Consider the following 15,383-nt stretch of genomic DNA (forward strand, 5'->3'; position numbering starts at 1 on the left):
TTTTTTAGACGTTTCTGTTCCTTTTTGCCTGCTTCATTTACCGCATTTTTATATTTTCTCCTTTCATAAATTAAATTCAATATTTCTTCTGTTACCCAAGGATTTCTACTAGCCCTCGTCTTTTTACCCACTTGATCCCCTGCTGCCATCACTATTTCATTCCTCAAAGCTACCCATTCTTCTTATACTGTATTTCTTTCCCCCCATTCCTGTCAATTGTTACCTTATGCTCTCCCCGAAACTCTGTACAACCGTTGGTTTACTCAGTTTATCGAGGTCCCATCTCCTTAAATTTCCACCTTTTCGCAGTTTCTTCAGTTTTAATCTGCAGTTCATAACCAATAGTTTGTGGTCAGAGTCCACATCTGCACCTGGAAATGTGTACAATTTAAAACCTGAGTGAGATTTTCACTCTGCAGTGGAGTGTGCGCTGATACGAAACTTCCTGGCACATTAAAACTGTGTGCCGGACCGAGACTCGAAGTCGGGACCTTTCCCTTTTGCGGGCAAGTGCTCTACCAACTGATCTACCCAAGCACGACTCATGCCCCGTCCTCACAGCTTTACTTCTGCCAGTACCTCCTCTCCTACCATCCAAACTTAACAGAAGCTCTCCTGCGAACCTCCTTTCTTTCAGGAGTGCTAGTTCTGCAGGTGTTAGCACTTGGTTCAATGGAGAGATATACGTTGCTAATTACTGGGAGAGACAGAAATGCAAGTATATGAGTCAGGAAACAGACTAGAATGTAAGACGAAGCTGTGATAGTGATGGAAAAAAGTGGTAGGTGGACTGGACAGTAGCCAGGAAGATGGGTGATAGGTGACCAAAGGAAGTTCCTCTCTGGATTCCAATAAATAAGAAGAGACTGAGAGGACAAGCTAATGGAAGATAAGTACCTGATTTTAAGAAACATGCAGTAGCAGTAGCGATTCGTACCACTGAAGATCACATTGCTTGGAAACACTATAGAAGGGTTTTATCCGACTGTGTATGTCAAATCGTTGATGATGATGATGTTGTATCATACGTTAAAGCCTACCGTAATAATGATAACAGTGATTTCTTTTTAATTTAAAGAAGTGGTCGCTACATCTTTATCGGACCAATTTTGTTTTTATCCCTCACAAACTTACATATTTTACTGCCCCCACCCCCGAGGGGGGGGGGGGTAATTAAATCCAGATTGGGGACCACTGTCCTAAGCAGTGTGTGCAGCCATTGTATCTGAAATAGTTTTCTTCATCCTCGCACAGTGATCTCTTTCAGGCGTTGTATGAGAGCATGTCGAGTGTAGGTGGCTGTAATGGGTGTGTGGATAGCGTAGTGTTTGCGTTGTGTGATATTTTGAGGGCAACCCTGACTCCTCCTTTCCAATAGCACCAAGGGGTGCCGCGAGGATTAACGTATGCATCCAACTGATGGCTCACCTTAAACGTTTTAACTTGCCCACATTCCATCACTGCTGAGCGGTCGGAACTTAATCCAGGACGTTGGAGATAAATATGATGATCGGCGACTTAACGCCACCACCTCTCCTCCGTTTACCAGTCAAAGATTGGTGGTAGAAATGCCTTCCACCACCTAAATTTGAATCACCTATATTCGAGTCGGGCACCACCGCACCAATGGGAGTATACCACTCCGTCTTCAGGCCACAAGTGGCCCATCGGAACCATACGACCGCCGTGTCATCCTCAGATGAGGATGCGGATAGGAGGGGCGTGTGGTCAGCACACCGCTCTCCCGGTCGTTATGATGGTTTTCTTTGACCGGAGCCGCTACTATTCGGTCGAGTAGCTCCTCAATTGGCATCAAGAGGCTGAGTACACCCCGAAAAATGGCAACAGCGCATGGCAGCCCGGATGGTCCCCCATCCAAGTGCTGGCCACGACCGACAGCGCTTAACTTCGGTGATCTGACGGGAACCGGTGTATTCACTGCGGCAAGCCCGTTGCCATATTGGGAGTATAGAGAGCGCAAATATTATGTTCCCCATTTTAAAAAATATTTCTCATGAGGAGACTAAAATACCAAAGTCTGACCATCACACAGACTCAAATACGATACTATCATAAACATATTGGGACTAGTATTATTCTCCATATATTGAAACGATTTATACCACAGTATCAACAGCACCCCGAAATTGTTCACCGACAATGCTGTTGTCTGATCTTGAAATAGCCCAGATGACAGATGGTATGTCATTTTTTTCTAAGAAGTCTTCTCATAATTGACTGATATCCACGAAGTATTACACCACTGGTTCTAACTCCACACTGTGGATATTATTTTTTCAGAGGATTATTGTACAACCGAAACAGGCTAACAATAGAAATAAATCGACATTTGGAGTTTATAGAGACTGGTTTCAAAAAGTTCCGCTGTTAAGAAAATTTATTTCTATTTATGAACCAATTTAGGAGTTTTTTACTTTTTGATTTTTTGTAAATTCCTTATTGCTTACTTTGGTGGAATTTCGTTGTGTCCGTACCTGCAACAACCTGATTATTGGCCAGCAATAGCCTGATTTCTGGTGAAAATTATGGCAACATGTCTTTTGTTGGTATATTATTTTGTTTGGTTTATAGAAAGTCTGTATCTTTCCGGAGATAACTCTTCCACAACTACGAGTACATTTTATTTGGTCACAATTAGTTCGAAGGTCAGAATCCCAACATCAAGAACTCTCCGTAATTGGATCTGGGCGCAGACTATGATCGTGCTGTATGGTACAGACTTGCGTCAGATGACATCCAACATTTTATATAGACTAAAATCATGTCGATGGACTTTCCCAATTCTCTTTCTGCTTGCGTTGCAATTGACAGATCATCGACTAAAGCAAAACTTCATGTGGTCCCAGGCAAAGGTTCAAGAAGCTTAGCGTGAAGACGCTTGCGGAAGACTGTATTTTTGTGTGTCAGCATTCACTGCTTTTTTAATGAAAGAAAAAAAATCTGTTCTCTTTCAGAAGATTTTTCATCATCTTTTACGAAACCATCTTCGAAGTCCTGTTAGATTGGAGAACTGAGAAAGAGAGGCAATGTTTTTCAGATCTGAAATCAGCTTTTCATGCTACTAGGAGAGAAATCTGTTGCTACTAGTAGTCGATTCAAAATTAGATTATCGAAAATCTTGTACACATGGCTCAAAAAGTCTTTAATGTGCTGTAATTGACTACGCTGAGCCAGAGAGTAAACAGAAAAAAGAAAAACTACACTGTTTTAGAAGACTTTCCATTAACTTTATGAGAGTAAAGTTGCTTGTCAGATGGTACAATATCTTTATGGAGACTGCCCGATTTGTCGCGAGCTCCAATTGGTTCTGCAATCACACCTTCTGCGTACTCTTTTCCGCGTAACCATCTGCAGTGTACTATTTTAGGCTGAGGAATTCAGGTACGAAATATTTTCCGGAACCGAAACAGGAATGTCATGGTGCTATGAGGCGATCTGTCACTACAGATTGTCCATTCAGGGTCATGCGTCCAAAAACGATGTTGCGTTGTAATATTCTGTATTTACTGTATGTTTAAATGTCTGCAACAAAGCCATAAATAGATCTACCTGTATATCTTATGTATCTAACATAGACATTTCTTGTGAAATGTCAGCACGCATTCCATGAACTAAGTGTTGATATGTTCTACCCGAATCTTACAATTAACAACTTTTGTTTCGTGTTCTAGCATTTGCGTCTCATCATCATTTTTAGCAGGTCCTTTGCGTTTTCTTTTCTGCCGCTCCATTGCTTGCTTCGTAACGCTGCTATGTTGCCTGCACCGAATCACCCAAGATGTGAAACCTACTACCTTCTGTCTGAATGTGTCCTATATACTTTCCTTGTCTTTCTGAATTTAGTAATTGTCGCTGTTATCCCAATCTTCTCAGTTCCTCTGCATTTATCACTCTATCTGCTCTCCAAGTCCATATTTCCTCCTACTTCCATTACTATTATTTCCTTCTCTTCATTTTTATTCTATACCTGTTTTCCTCAGCTTCAGTGGTGTTCAGTGTTCTCAGAATCTATTTTTCATCCGTTGCTGCAAGGAGCATGTCAACTGCAATCATTAAACACCTATGTCTGCTCCTTAAATACAACCTATTTTAATTGGACCATTCTGCTTTTTTTGGTACAGTGGTGTTTCAATAAGAAACAAAATGTCAAGCTATTGCAGTCCTTGAAGAACGCAAAATTATTAATTAAACAGCTGCGTCTTCTGACTAGGTTGACGGTGTGGCGTGGCCGTCCGTACGAAAACTCTGGGCGATAAAATGAGTACGTGGCAGCCAGCAAGCACAGCCGTCAGTGCAGGCAGCTTCTGCAGACAGCCCACGACAGAACTTGCGGCTGTCAGCTAACTTTGCCGTCTCCGCCAAGGGTGGCAGCTTCGCTCCAGACTCCAGTCTCCAGCGCCGCTACTAATTCAGTTTGCGCTGCCCGCTTCTACTTCTGATTAATCACTCTCCTTCTGACCTCACCAAATGGACGGGATTAATATTTGTTCTCTGCGTCACACACATACACACACACACACACACACACACACACACACACACACACACTCACACTCACTCACTCTCTCACAGACACACACGGTAACCCTCTCAAGCTGACTCAACAGACATTTACTCTATCTATGTACCCGTCCTTATTAATATAGGGCTTATTATTAATAGCGAAAATTGCCACGGGTGAAAGTATCATTATTACTAACCGGCTTAAATGGTCACTCAGTCACCCAGCCCCAATAGCAGGTTGCCCTCTAACGGCTTACAGAATATCATAGAGGATGATGTTGGTGCCCCTACCGCTGGGCTTTACTGAGCCTGCAACGCCTTCAAATACTTTGTGCAAGATTTTCATAATCCCTCGGTTGCTACTGAAAACTACCAGTTCTACAGAAAAAATGAATTAGAGCATTTTGTAGGAAACATATTGTAGTTTTGGGATACATTTTCGCTGGAGGTCACGGTTTTCAGTTATTCAAGAAAACACCTTTGAAGATCACTTTTGTATGGTTTTCGTGAATAATTCGACAACTATAAAAATGGTTCAAATGGCTCGAGCACTATGGGACTTAACTTCTGAGGTCATCAGTCCCCTAGAACTTAGAACTACTTGAACCTAACTAACCTAAGGACATCACACACATCCATGCCCGAAGCAGAATTCGAACCTGCGACCGTAGCGGTCGCGCGGTTCCGGACTGAAGCGCCTAGAACCGCTCGGCCACTTCGGCCGGCTCGACAACTATACCTCTAGTGAAACGCATCCCGCTACAAAACCTATGTACATTAAATTTCGTACGAAAAGGTTCCGTTCATTTTATTAAGTAAGACTAACAGTTTGCACATAGCGATCGAGAGCATATGAAAATATTGTGCATTGTATTTGAAAGCATTGCGGGTTGCATTAGCACAGAGGGAGGGACAGCTGACTGACCCGGTGTAGTTATTGATAGAACACAAAAATTTAAAACACTCTTAAATTTACTCATTTAGAGGTATATTCTAGCATTAAAGTTTCAATACAGGTTGTTATAATAGGGCGGAGTGGCCGAGCGGTTTGAAGCGCCATGTCACGGACTGCGCGGCCCCTCCCGCCGGAGGTTCTAGTCCTCCCTCGGGCATACATGTATGTGTTTTTCTTCGCGTAAGTAAGTTTACGTAGTGTGTAAGACTAGGGACCGATGACCTCAGCAATTTGGTCCCATAGGACTTCACACATATTTGAACATTTGTTATAATTAAGGCACAGTTACTCACAGAAGTCCACTGCGATCTTCAGTTATCGTATGGCAGTGTAACTTCGTAGATATTCTGATGCATTAATGTGGAACAGATTTATGTTCAAAAAAAAGTTCCAAATTTGGCCACTAGGTGCAAATCTGGCGCTGTGTAGCATCTTGTCGATGTTTCTGCTGCCCATATTGAACAAATTGTGTAAACAGGGGCTAATAATACCAATATTATGCCTGTCTCACTTTTTTCACGTTTTCCGACCAGATCCGTTTGCTAATCCATTACATACTGAAACATTTATATACGTATTTCTTGCATTCACAGTCCCAGAATTACACTTGGTGGCCAAAATTGGAACTAACTTTTTGTTGCAGCGTATTTCGGTTCCGCATTAACGCACCCCTTAACGCATTAGAATATCTATGAAACTGAGCTGCTATATGATAGTTACAGCCCACTCCGGACCTCTGTGAGTGGCTGCACTTTAATTATAACCGTCCAGTATTAAAGTTAGAAATTGTCTTGACGCAGTCTAACTCGCGCCACGGATATTTCGCAGACTTATTCGTGCATTATTTGAAAATGAGAGCACTTCGCGACTTTTGATGAACTTATATACTTTCAAACCTTTAGAAACGTTTTTCGTCTTCGACCTCCACGAAATGAAGAAAGGAAAAACGTTTATCACTCGGTACGTTTTCACTATTCACGCAGTAAAACTTCGGCATAAGGCGCGACCTTTCAACTTTTTATTTCTTTACTGCTAACTCTGTACGCCCACCATTTTCGAAGCTGTTTCATACCTGTGAATTCTATTCTTTAAGAACTCCTACATATAATTATGGTATAAGAACACACCTACAAAATTACAGGCAAATATCCTTAACACAGATTTGCTACATGATTCTTGAACGTATTCTGATTTCGAATACAATAAAATTTCTTGAGGAACTTATATCCACGATTCGGCGCGGTTTTAGAAAGCCTCGCTCGAGTGAACCCACTTGCCATTTTCTGTCATGATATACTGCGAACTATAGATGGAGGCACACAGGTAGACTCCATATTCCTCGATTTCCGGAAAGCAATTGACATTGTACCTCAACAGTCACGAAGGTACGAGCTTACAGGATAGGCACCGATATGAGTGGCTCCAAGATTCCCTCGACAACGTGTTCATCAGAGACAGGGGCACCGTCAAGTGTGCCACAGGAAAGTGTGACACAACAGATATTATTCTCTATACACACTCCTGGAAATGGAAAAAAGAACATATTGACACCGGTGTGTCAGACCCACCATACTTGCTCCGGACACTGCGAGAGGGCTGTACAAGCAATGATCACACGCACGGCACAGCGGACACACCAGGACCCACGGTGTTGGCCGTCGAATGGCGCTAGCTGCGCAGCATTCGCGCACCGCCGCCGTCAGTGTCAGCCAGTTTGCCGTGGCATACGGAGCTCCATCGCAGTCTTTAACACTGGTAGCATGCCGCGACAGCGTGGACGTGAACCGTATGTGCAGTTGACGGACTTTGAGCGAGGGCGTATAGTGGGCATGCGGGAGGCCGGGTGGACGTACCGCCAAATTGCTCAACACGTGGGGCGTGAGGTCTCCACAGTACATCGATGTTGTCGCCAGTGGTCGGCGGAAGGTGCACGTGCCCGTCGACCTGGGACCGGACCGCAGCGACGCACGGATGCACGCCAAGACCGTAGGATCCTACGCAGTGCCGTAGGGGACCGCACCGCCACTTCCCAGCAAATTAGGGACACTGTTGCTCCTGGGGTATCGGCGAGGACCATTCGCAACCGTCGCCATGAAGCTGGGCTACGGTCCCGCACACCGTTAGGCCGTCTTCCGCTCACGCCCCAACATCGTGCAGCCCGCCTCCAGTGGTGTCGCGACAGGCGTGAATGGAGGGACGAATGGAGACGTGTCGTCTTCAGCGATGAGAGTCGCTTCTGCCTTGGTGCCAATGATGGTCGTATGCGTGTTTGGCGCCGTGCAGGTGAGCGCCACAATCAGGACTGCATACGACCGAGGCACACAGGGCCAACACCCGGCATCATGGTGTGGGGACCGATCTCCTACACTGGCCGTACACAACTGGTGATCGTCGAGGGGACACTGAATAGTGCACGGTACATCCAAACCGTCATCGAACCCATCGTTCTACCATTCCTAGACCGGCAAGGAAACTTACTGTTCCAACAGGACAATGCACGTCCGCATGTATCCCGTGCCACCCAACGTGCTCTAGAAGGTGTAAGTCAACTACCCTGGCCAGCAAGATCTCCGGATCTGTCCCCCATTGAGCATGTGTGGGACTGGATGAAGCGTCGTCTCACGCGGTCTGCACGTCCAGCACGAACGCTGGTCCAACTGAGGCGCCAGGTGGAAATGGCATGGCAAGCCGTTCCACAGGACTACATCCAGCGTCTCTACGATCGTCTCCATGGGAGAATAGCAGCCTGCATTGCTGCGAAAGGTGGATATACACTGTACTAGTGCCGACATTGTGCATGCTCTGTTGCCTGTGTCTATGTGCCTGTGGTTCTGTCAGTGTGATCATGTGATGTATCTGACCCCAGGAATGTGTGAATAAAGTTTCCCCTTGCTGGGACAATGAATTCACGGTGTTCTTATTTCAATTTCCAGGAGTGTACATAAATGATATGGCGGACGGGGCGGGCAACAATCTGCGGCTGTTCGGCCATGTTTCTGTGGTGTACTGGATGGTGTCATGATTGACTGTAGGAGGATACAAGACGACTGCCGGCCGGAGTGGTCGAGCGGTTCTAGGCGCTACAGTCTGGAACCGCGCGACCCCTTATCTACCAATCTGGAAATTTTCTTTGAATATGATACCACATACAAAAGTCATATTCAGAAGAAATGAGAAAAATTCGCAGATACTCGTTTCTGGGGTTGTTCACATCTCAGTGAAGCTCCTTGCATTATATTCTAAGCCCTGATTATGAAACTGTGAGAGGAAATAGTAAAAATCGAATAAAAGATAGTGAAGAATTTTATTTTTCTTGTCAGGTGTGTCAGATTATGAATTAAAAGAAAATGGCGTACTACATGGTACAAGAATAGAAGAGAGAAGTTATAGCAAGCAACAGGAAAAAGACAAATAAATGTGCACAAAATGGAGAACCTTGTTTATAGTTTATCCCAGGAAGGGAGACGCCAGCTATGTTAGGAGATGCTTCAATAGAAAGTGTAATTAGAGCAAGACCACATGTGTTCGGCTGTATGACCTTCACGACATCTATGCAGGTTAGACAGTACTGTTTGCTATATTCTTGACTCAAGTGAAGGGGTTCCATATGTCGTAGGTCTCATCTTACGGAGCTGCTTTCAGACAGCCTGTGATGGGTCAGCACGTTTTGTTGAGTTCGACATCAGGTTGCTTAGCGAGGGCGGATTTCTGTCAGAAGAAAGATGAATTCTTCGGCAACATATCAAACGGAAAGCGCTGTTATCTTTACCGATTGTGGTTTAACACCCTAGAATGAGCTTACTTGGTTTTTAACATAAAAATCACATTTAACAGGTGATGAGAATTTTTCGTTGCTTTCCTGTATCAGTGAACTTGCATCTTCGCCCATGGTATTATTACGATGCTCATTATGGATGGTGTCTAAGCTTTCGAGGAGACGTTATTACCTACCCTTTGTTCTAAACAGATTATTTTGTATTTACAGCGTTCTTTCCTCGGAAAGACATAATCCGCTAGGAAGAGTTCCTACGTGTCTGTTCGTAACATGATTCAGAAAACAGACGTTTTTCTTCAGGTATTTATCACACATAAGCAGTATGTACGAGCATCGCCACGTTCCTCAGTAACGTAGATGATTTAAAACGATCATGAAAAACCATAGGGGCAGCTATTGTTTCACAAAAGCACCCAGATTTCTTTTATTTTACCAGAGTGGTCATTGCGCGGTATGTTTTTCTGAAACGACGTTTCAGTGAGGACGTCCGCTGTCATAAGCTTAAGAGCGATATATTCTGTTATGTATCTTACTTTCCTCTTAACGTCCACTGTTAAAGTCTTTATTGCAAATCTGTCTCGCTGTCTACATAAGCTAGTGAGGATTTGTGCTGCTCCACTTATCCCTGTATCTCCTTACTCCTAGCTCCTAGCTCAAGTTCGTGAATGTCACTAACTGTAGCATGATACTGAAGGACGTTGCAGATCATCAGACTGTAATGGAAGAGGTAGGAGAATCATGTTAGGTAGGAGGTCGTCCAGATCTGTAGATAGGGACAATGGAAAATAATTATTCGATGGAGACATGTCCTTATAACAGAAGTTCACATAGCACTTAAGGACATGAAATGTGGTAAAGTAACTGGCGGAGATGGGATTCTGATTAATATCATCAACGGTTTAAGCCAATGAAAGGCTGAAATACTGAGTCTCTGCAATAAAATTCATGAGAGTGGTGAGTGGCCAGATGATTTCAGTGAAATAGTGATGGGATTCTATACCGAAGATAGCAAATGCCACAAAATATATAAACGATAAGACAGTAAGTTTGGCATCTCATTCGGCAAAAATTCTATGAAGAATATGAATGGATGAATTAAGTCAACAGTTGAGAGAGAGAATTGGACGAAGAATATATTTGCGCCAGAAGGGAAACAGGTGTAAGAAATGTAATGTAATTAGACTTATGAACTATTCGGGAAGACAGCTAGAAAAAGGTACGGAAGTACCTGAGTTTTTGTTCAGCTGAAAATTGTCTTTCATAGAGTTCAGTGGATTAAATCTTTAGATGTCTTAACGAAGTTCGGAATTGACTGGAGGAAAAGGAGGTTAATAAACAATTTGTACATCACACAAACAATAGGAAATAAGAACAGTAAATAAGATCACAGAAGTGGAGGGTGGGAAACATTTAATCTACTTTGTTTAATACCTACTTAGATGTTTTCAATAGAAACTGCTTTTAACCAAAGTATGATGGGACAGTAGGAGGGGGGGATAACAAAATGATGTATAAGATTTACTAATGACATAATATTACTGGGTGAAAATGAGAAGGCATTTAACGAAATGTAAACAGATCTGAACACCAGATGTGAAGAAATGGAATGAAGATACCTGTGAGGAAGACTAAGGCTACGATTTTTACAAAGTAGTCGCGGGAAATAAATGTGAAATTCGTGACGAGCTAGTGGAGCAAGCTGATAACTTCAGGTACATAAGATACAAAGCTGCCAGTAACATGTAATGTAATCAAAAAACAAAAACAAAAGTATTCCGAATGAACTGTTTTACAGAAGGATGTTTATTTTCTGTGGTCCATTAAATAAGCAAGAAAATATTTGTAGTTTTTTATGGTATATTGTCCTGTACGATGCAGAGATGTTGATACTGTGGCGAAGAGAGAGGAGAGATGCTTAGACGGTCCTGAAATGTGGAAGTTGTGAAATGGACAGACAAAATAAGCAATAGAAACAAGTCTGAGGTGTATCACGTAAGCTGAGAGACAGATGATATAGCGAGAGCTCTAGCGTTGGAACAAACCGTCGCACGAACATTAGAGCGCTGGAAACGTGATCGACGTATCAGCTGTAGCGGAGAGCGCAGCGCCTGGGAAGGTAGGCTGCCTGGCGTGACAGGCCCTGGGCGACCGATCGAGCTAATGGCGAGAACTTGTCGCGGTCGGCCCGCTCGCTCCCTCGGCACACAGCCACGACTTGCCCATCTCCCCAGGGTGACCACCACGACAGATCCGGCCAGGCAATCTATCACACTTGCTGCAGTAAACCACCGCTACGCATCGACCACAATGGTTTTGGTCGTACATAATCATTCCTTCTACAAAATACGATATCACCCCATAAACCTGTAAAGAAATACACACTCCCTACAAATCCTGCATCCGACCAACCCTCTCTATTGCTGACGTCACCTGGACTAAGTCTCCACAAGATTTTTACCACTCTTCCCAAATCCTCAACACTCATGAATACCGCCTCCCCCTCTTGTATGTAATTCCCACTCTCTCCTCTACCACATTGAACTCTTTCAAATATCCTATACTTCCTGCACACTAGACACTAACCAACGTGTCGGCTCATACCTGACCGACCATGTATTTTCTGCGTTTGTACCAACTACTCCCATCAACCTTACACAAACACACTCTCCATATCATTTCGTTCCTCTCTCTTCAAACTGTTGCCTCAGGCTCTTCTTCCCAAACCCTTCCACATCACATTCTTTCTTCCACTACACCTGCTCTTCACTTTCTCTTTCTTCAGTAAAGAGAAGTGCTACACTTTTTTAAGGAATGTACTTTACAGACAATAATATACTACATAAAATCTTCAATGTGCAGGTACCTTTTTCAATAAGTTTAAAAACATGTACATGTATTTCTAAGTTTTATAGAAACTATTTCAGTATTTTTTATAAATGCTCTCCGTTGATAAGCGGCATAGTGCCGCTGCCCAGGGAGGAGGAAACATTAAAGAAAAAATTAAAGACACGCAAGTTAGGAAAAAATTTACTGTTACTTTTTTCTATATCATCATCACCTTCTACTTTTTCTTCTTCTTCTTCCTCAGCCTTATGCCGCCTACCTCCTGATAAAGACTCATCTAGACTTTTACATGCATTACTCTCTTCAACTATTTGCAACCATTGTTGCTCGTGCATATCTTCCAGAGCCATCTACTCACTTTACTTGATGTATTCGTATTTCTTGAAAGGAACAATGAGCGTACTACAGCTATTGACCATTTAGTTACTTGTGTTCTTCACCATTTAAGTCTAACTGTGCAATCTTCTATTCATTGCTACCTGATCCAAACGTTAGTGTTCGAGTCCCTGCTTGCGATTTAATTCCACACCCCGCTGCTAATACTGTTAAGCCAAAATTCGTAACACAGTTTAATGTACTGTGGAAAACAAAAGGCACTTGTTTAAATTTGTTAACTTAAGAAGCAATACATGATAATTGTTCTGAAGTTTCCTAATTTAATCAACTGAAACCTTCCTGTAGGAATTTCAATGTCTCATTCGTTCCTAATAACTAAGTTTTCCATTTGATGAAGCCTACTAGGAGTTGTAGAATTGTGGCAATATTCTTCAGTATATCACCATAAGTTGAATCAATGGCATGTCAGTATTGATTTTGTTTGAAAATGTGTCCAAAGCTTTCTCAAAATTGTAGATCCCATCTCTGTAGTAATTCATATTCCTCGTTCGATCACATTGCCTTATTCATTAGTTCAAATGATACACTGTACTGTACCCACTTCCAGTACCAACGTTTTTACTTCACTTGATTAAAACCCAACTTATTTTCTATATGGATGGCAACATGATGAATATCTCACATATGAAGACAAGCTGGCGAATAGGTGTATAGTGGCTTATGTCTTGTCTATTAACTTTTTTATGAAGTAAACGTATTGTAGCATAGTTAGAAGTTTGGGGATCTGCATATAATTTAGCTAGTTTATTTTGTATTATATTCTTATGTACTTTCGTTGTTGCCTATTGTCCTAATTACTGACTATGTCTTTCTGACCTGACTCTTGGACTGCGCCAAACATTTAAAGTCTTGAAGTCCTTGAACAATTTTCTTTTTGTTGTTATTCGCTGTATTACCTGTCGTTCTAACTGATGTTGTGGTAACTACCGAGTGTAAGTTTCAATTTTGTGTTTTTCAGTCTTTTTTCAGTTGTTTCTCTCATAAATTTTTATTCTGTCTTCTTACATCCACTCCAATATATTCCTAATTATTTTGTATATTTGAATGTTTCTCTATTATGTTTCTCTAAATCTTCTATCTAACTCTCAGCTCTCCTGTATACCGGCATTTTTCCAACGGATATTTTGTTTTTCTGCAACATCTTCCACTGTTTGGATTATTATATGCTAAATAACTGTCACTTTCATCAATGTTTAGTAATGTTCATCTTCTAGAACGCAGATCTTGTTGCTTAATTTAAACAGGTACATAATTAAATTCTCAAATAACTTCAGCTAATGTATGTATCTGATTTCCTTCTTGACGATTTTCATCTTTCTAAATATTATGTGTTTTATTCTGAAACTAGTCTATGAACATTTGAATTTCTCAACTACTTTAAAGTCAGTGAAAAAACAGTCTTGGTCGCGATGGTTAATTTATTAAAATGACCGGTTTCAGACTAGGCTTAGGCCATCTTCAGGCAGCACAATCACCTGAAGTTGACGATGCGTAGAACAGGCAGCTGGCTTCAGTCGCTACAACCGAGAGGTTTCCCAAATATGTTATCAAAAATTTCAAATACAGTAAGACTGTCATCTCTTACACAGCCTCTTTATTATTTCTGTCTATAGATGGATATTAATTTCAGGTGCCTGGGGCTATTTAAAACAAGTGCTGATCCTATTTAAAGGAACCGCTGATTATACAATTGGCGTAATATCACCCTCAAATTCTTCACTTGTGTCTGTAATTATGTGACAGGTATGAAAGGTACTTTAACTCCGTCTTCGAAACTAATAAAAAATACGTTTTCGTTTTGCCGCATGTTTGCAGTTTTACACATTTGAAACAGCGTCAGTGACGGCATTTTTGTCTTATTTCTGTTTGCGTCTGGAGGTGCAGGCTGGTTGCGCATTCTCCAGGGTTTGGCACTGACTTTTTAGCTACTTTCACGTTTCTCTCGTAGGATTACACATGTTTTGACGTAAAGTTATAATTTTATGTAAACATATTTTTAATGTAGACGATGTACTATGGGAATTGCTGCTTTCTTTCGAAATGAATAGCATAATTTTCAAGAAACGTAACTACAAAAATTCAGAAAAATTATTTACGACATCATATCAAGTTAATTTTGTTTTATTTACGTAAAATTATGTGTAAAGACAATTTAAATGCTGTAATTGCCAAAATTGTAAAAGATTAGATTCTTTGTATGTAAAGTCACATAAGCTCATGCAGTAGTGGGAATTTTTGTAGCTCATGTGAGCGGATGGAAACCGTATTGCTGTGGAAGTTGAATGATTATTTTCAACCAGTTGTCCGAGCGTTTACAAATACAGAAGAGAAAATAAATGAACTTTCCATATTCAGTAGTTAATGCTACCAATGGAACTGTTACAGTTTTCGAAAGTTCGTATTTCTTCATACCAGAGAAACTCGACACAACAGTTCTGTCCCAAAAAGACAACGAAGTCAACGAGATAAGTGCAACATCAATAAAAACGGATGCATCGTTGGAGGCGTGATCATCTGACATGTCACAAAGTCTCGTGAAATTAGGCTAGAAACTACAGGCCCAAACACTGCAAAATGTGAAGCTAGGCAACAGTTCCAGATATAAGCAGCAATATGACAACGTTGCTAGCTTTGATACCATTTTAATTGTATTAAACTAATCGAAAATGGAAAAATGAATATGCATTGTAATGGGTGCAAATAAGGATTACAATGGCCTTTAATAATTTTGCATCGACAAACTGCGGGAGTGGGTATGCTCAATGTGGTAAAGTCGTAGCATTTCGCGGGCTCGCAAATTGGTGGGGTATTTGGTGACGCAGTAGCCACTGCACACTGCGTGCGTCGGCGACAGCTGCGCCGACACGTCCGCGGTTCGCCGCGGCGCGT

At 42.0% G+C, this 15,383-nt stretch overlaps 1 pseudogene; it reads right to left on the bottom strand.

Moving 5' to 3' along the window:
• Window positions 1-1,839: 1,839 nt before the first annotated feature.
• On the bottom strand, window positions 1,840-1,957 carry LOC126210276 (5S ribosomal RNA; annotated as a pseudogene).
• Window positions 1,958-15,383: the final 13,426 nt, after the last annotated feature.

Source organism: Schistocerca nitens, chromosome 1 (assembly GCF_023898315.1).
Source record: "Schistocerca nitens isolate TAMUIC-IGC-003100 chromosome 1, iqSchNite1.1, whole genome shotgun sequence".
NCBI classification, from domain to species: Eukaryota; Metazoa; Arthropoda; class Insecta; order Orthoptera; family Acrididae; genus Schistocerca; species Schistocerca nitens.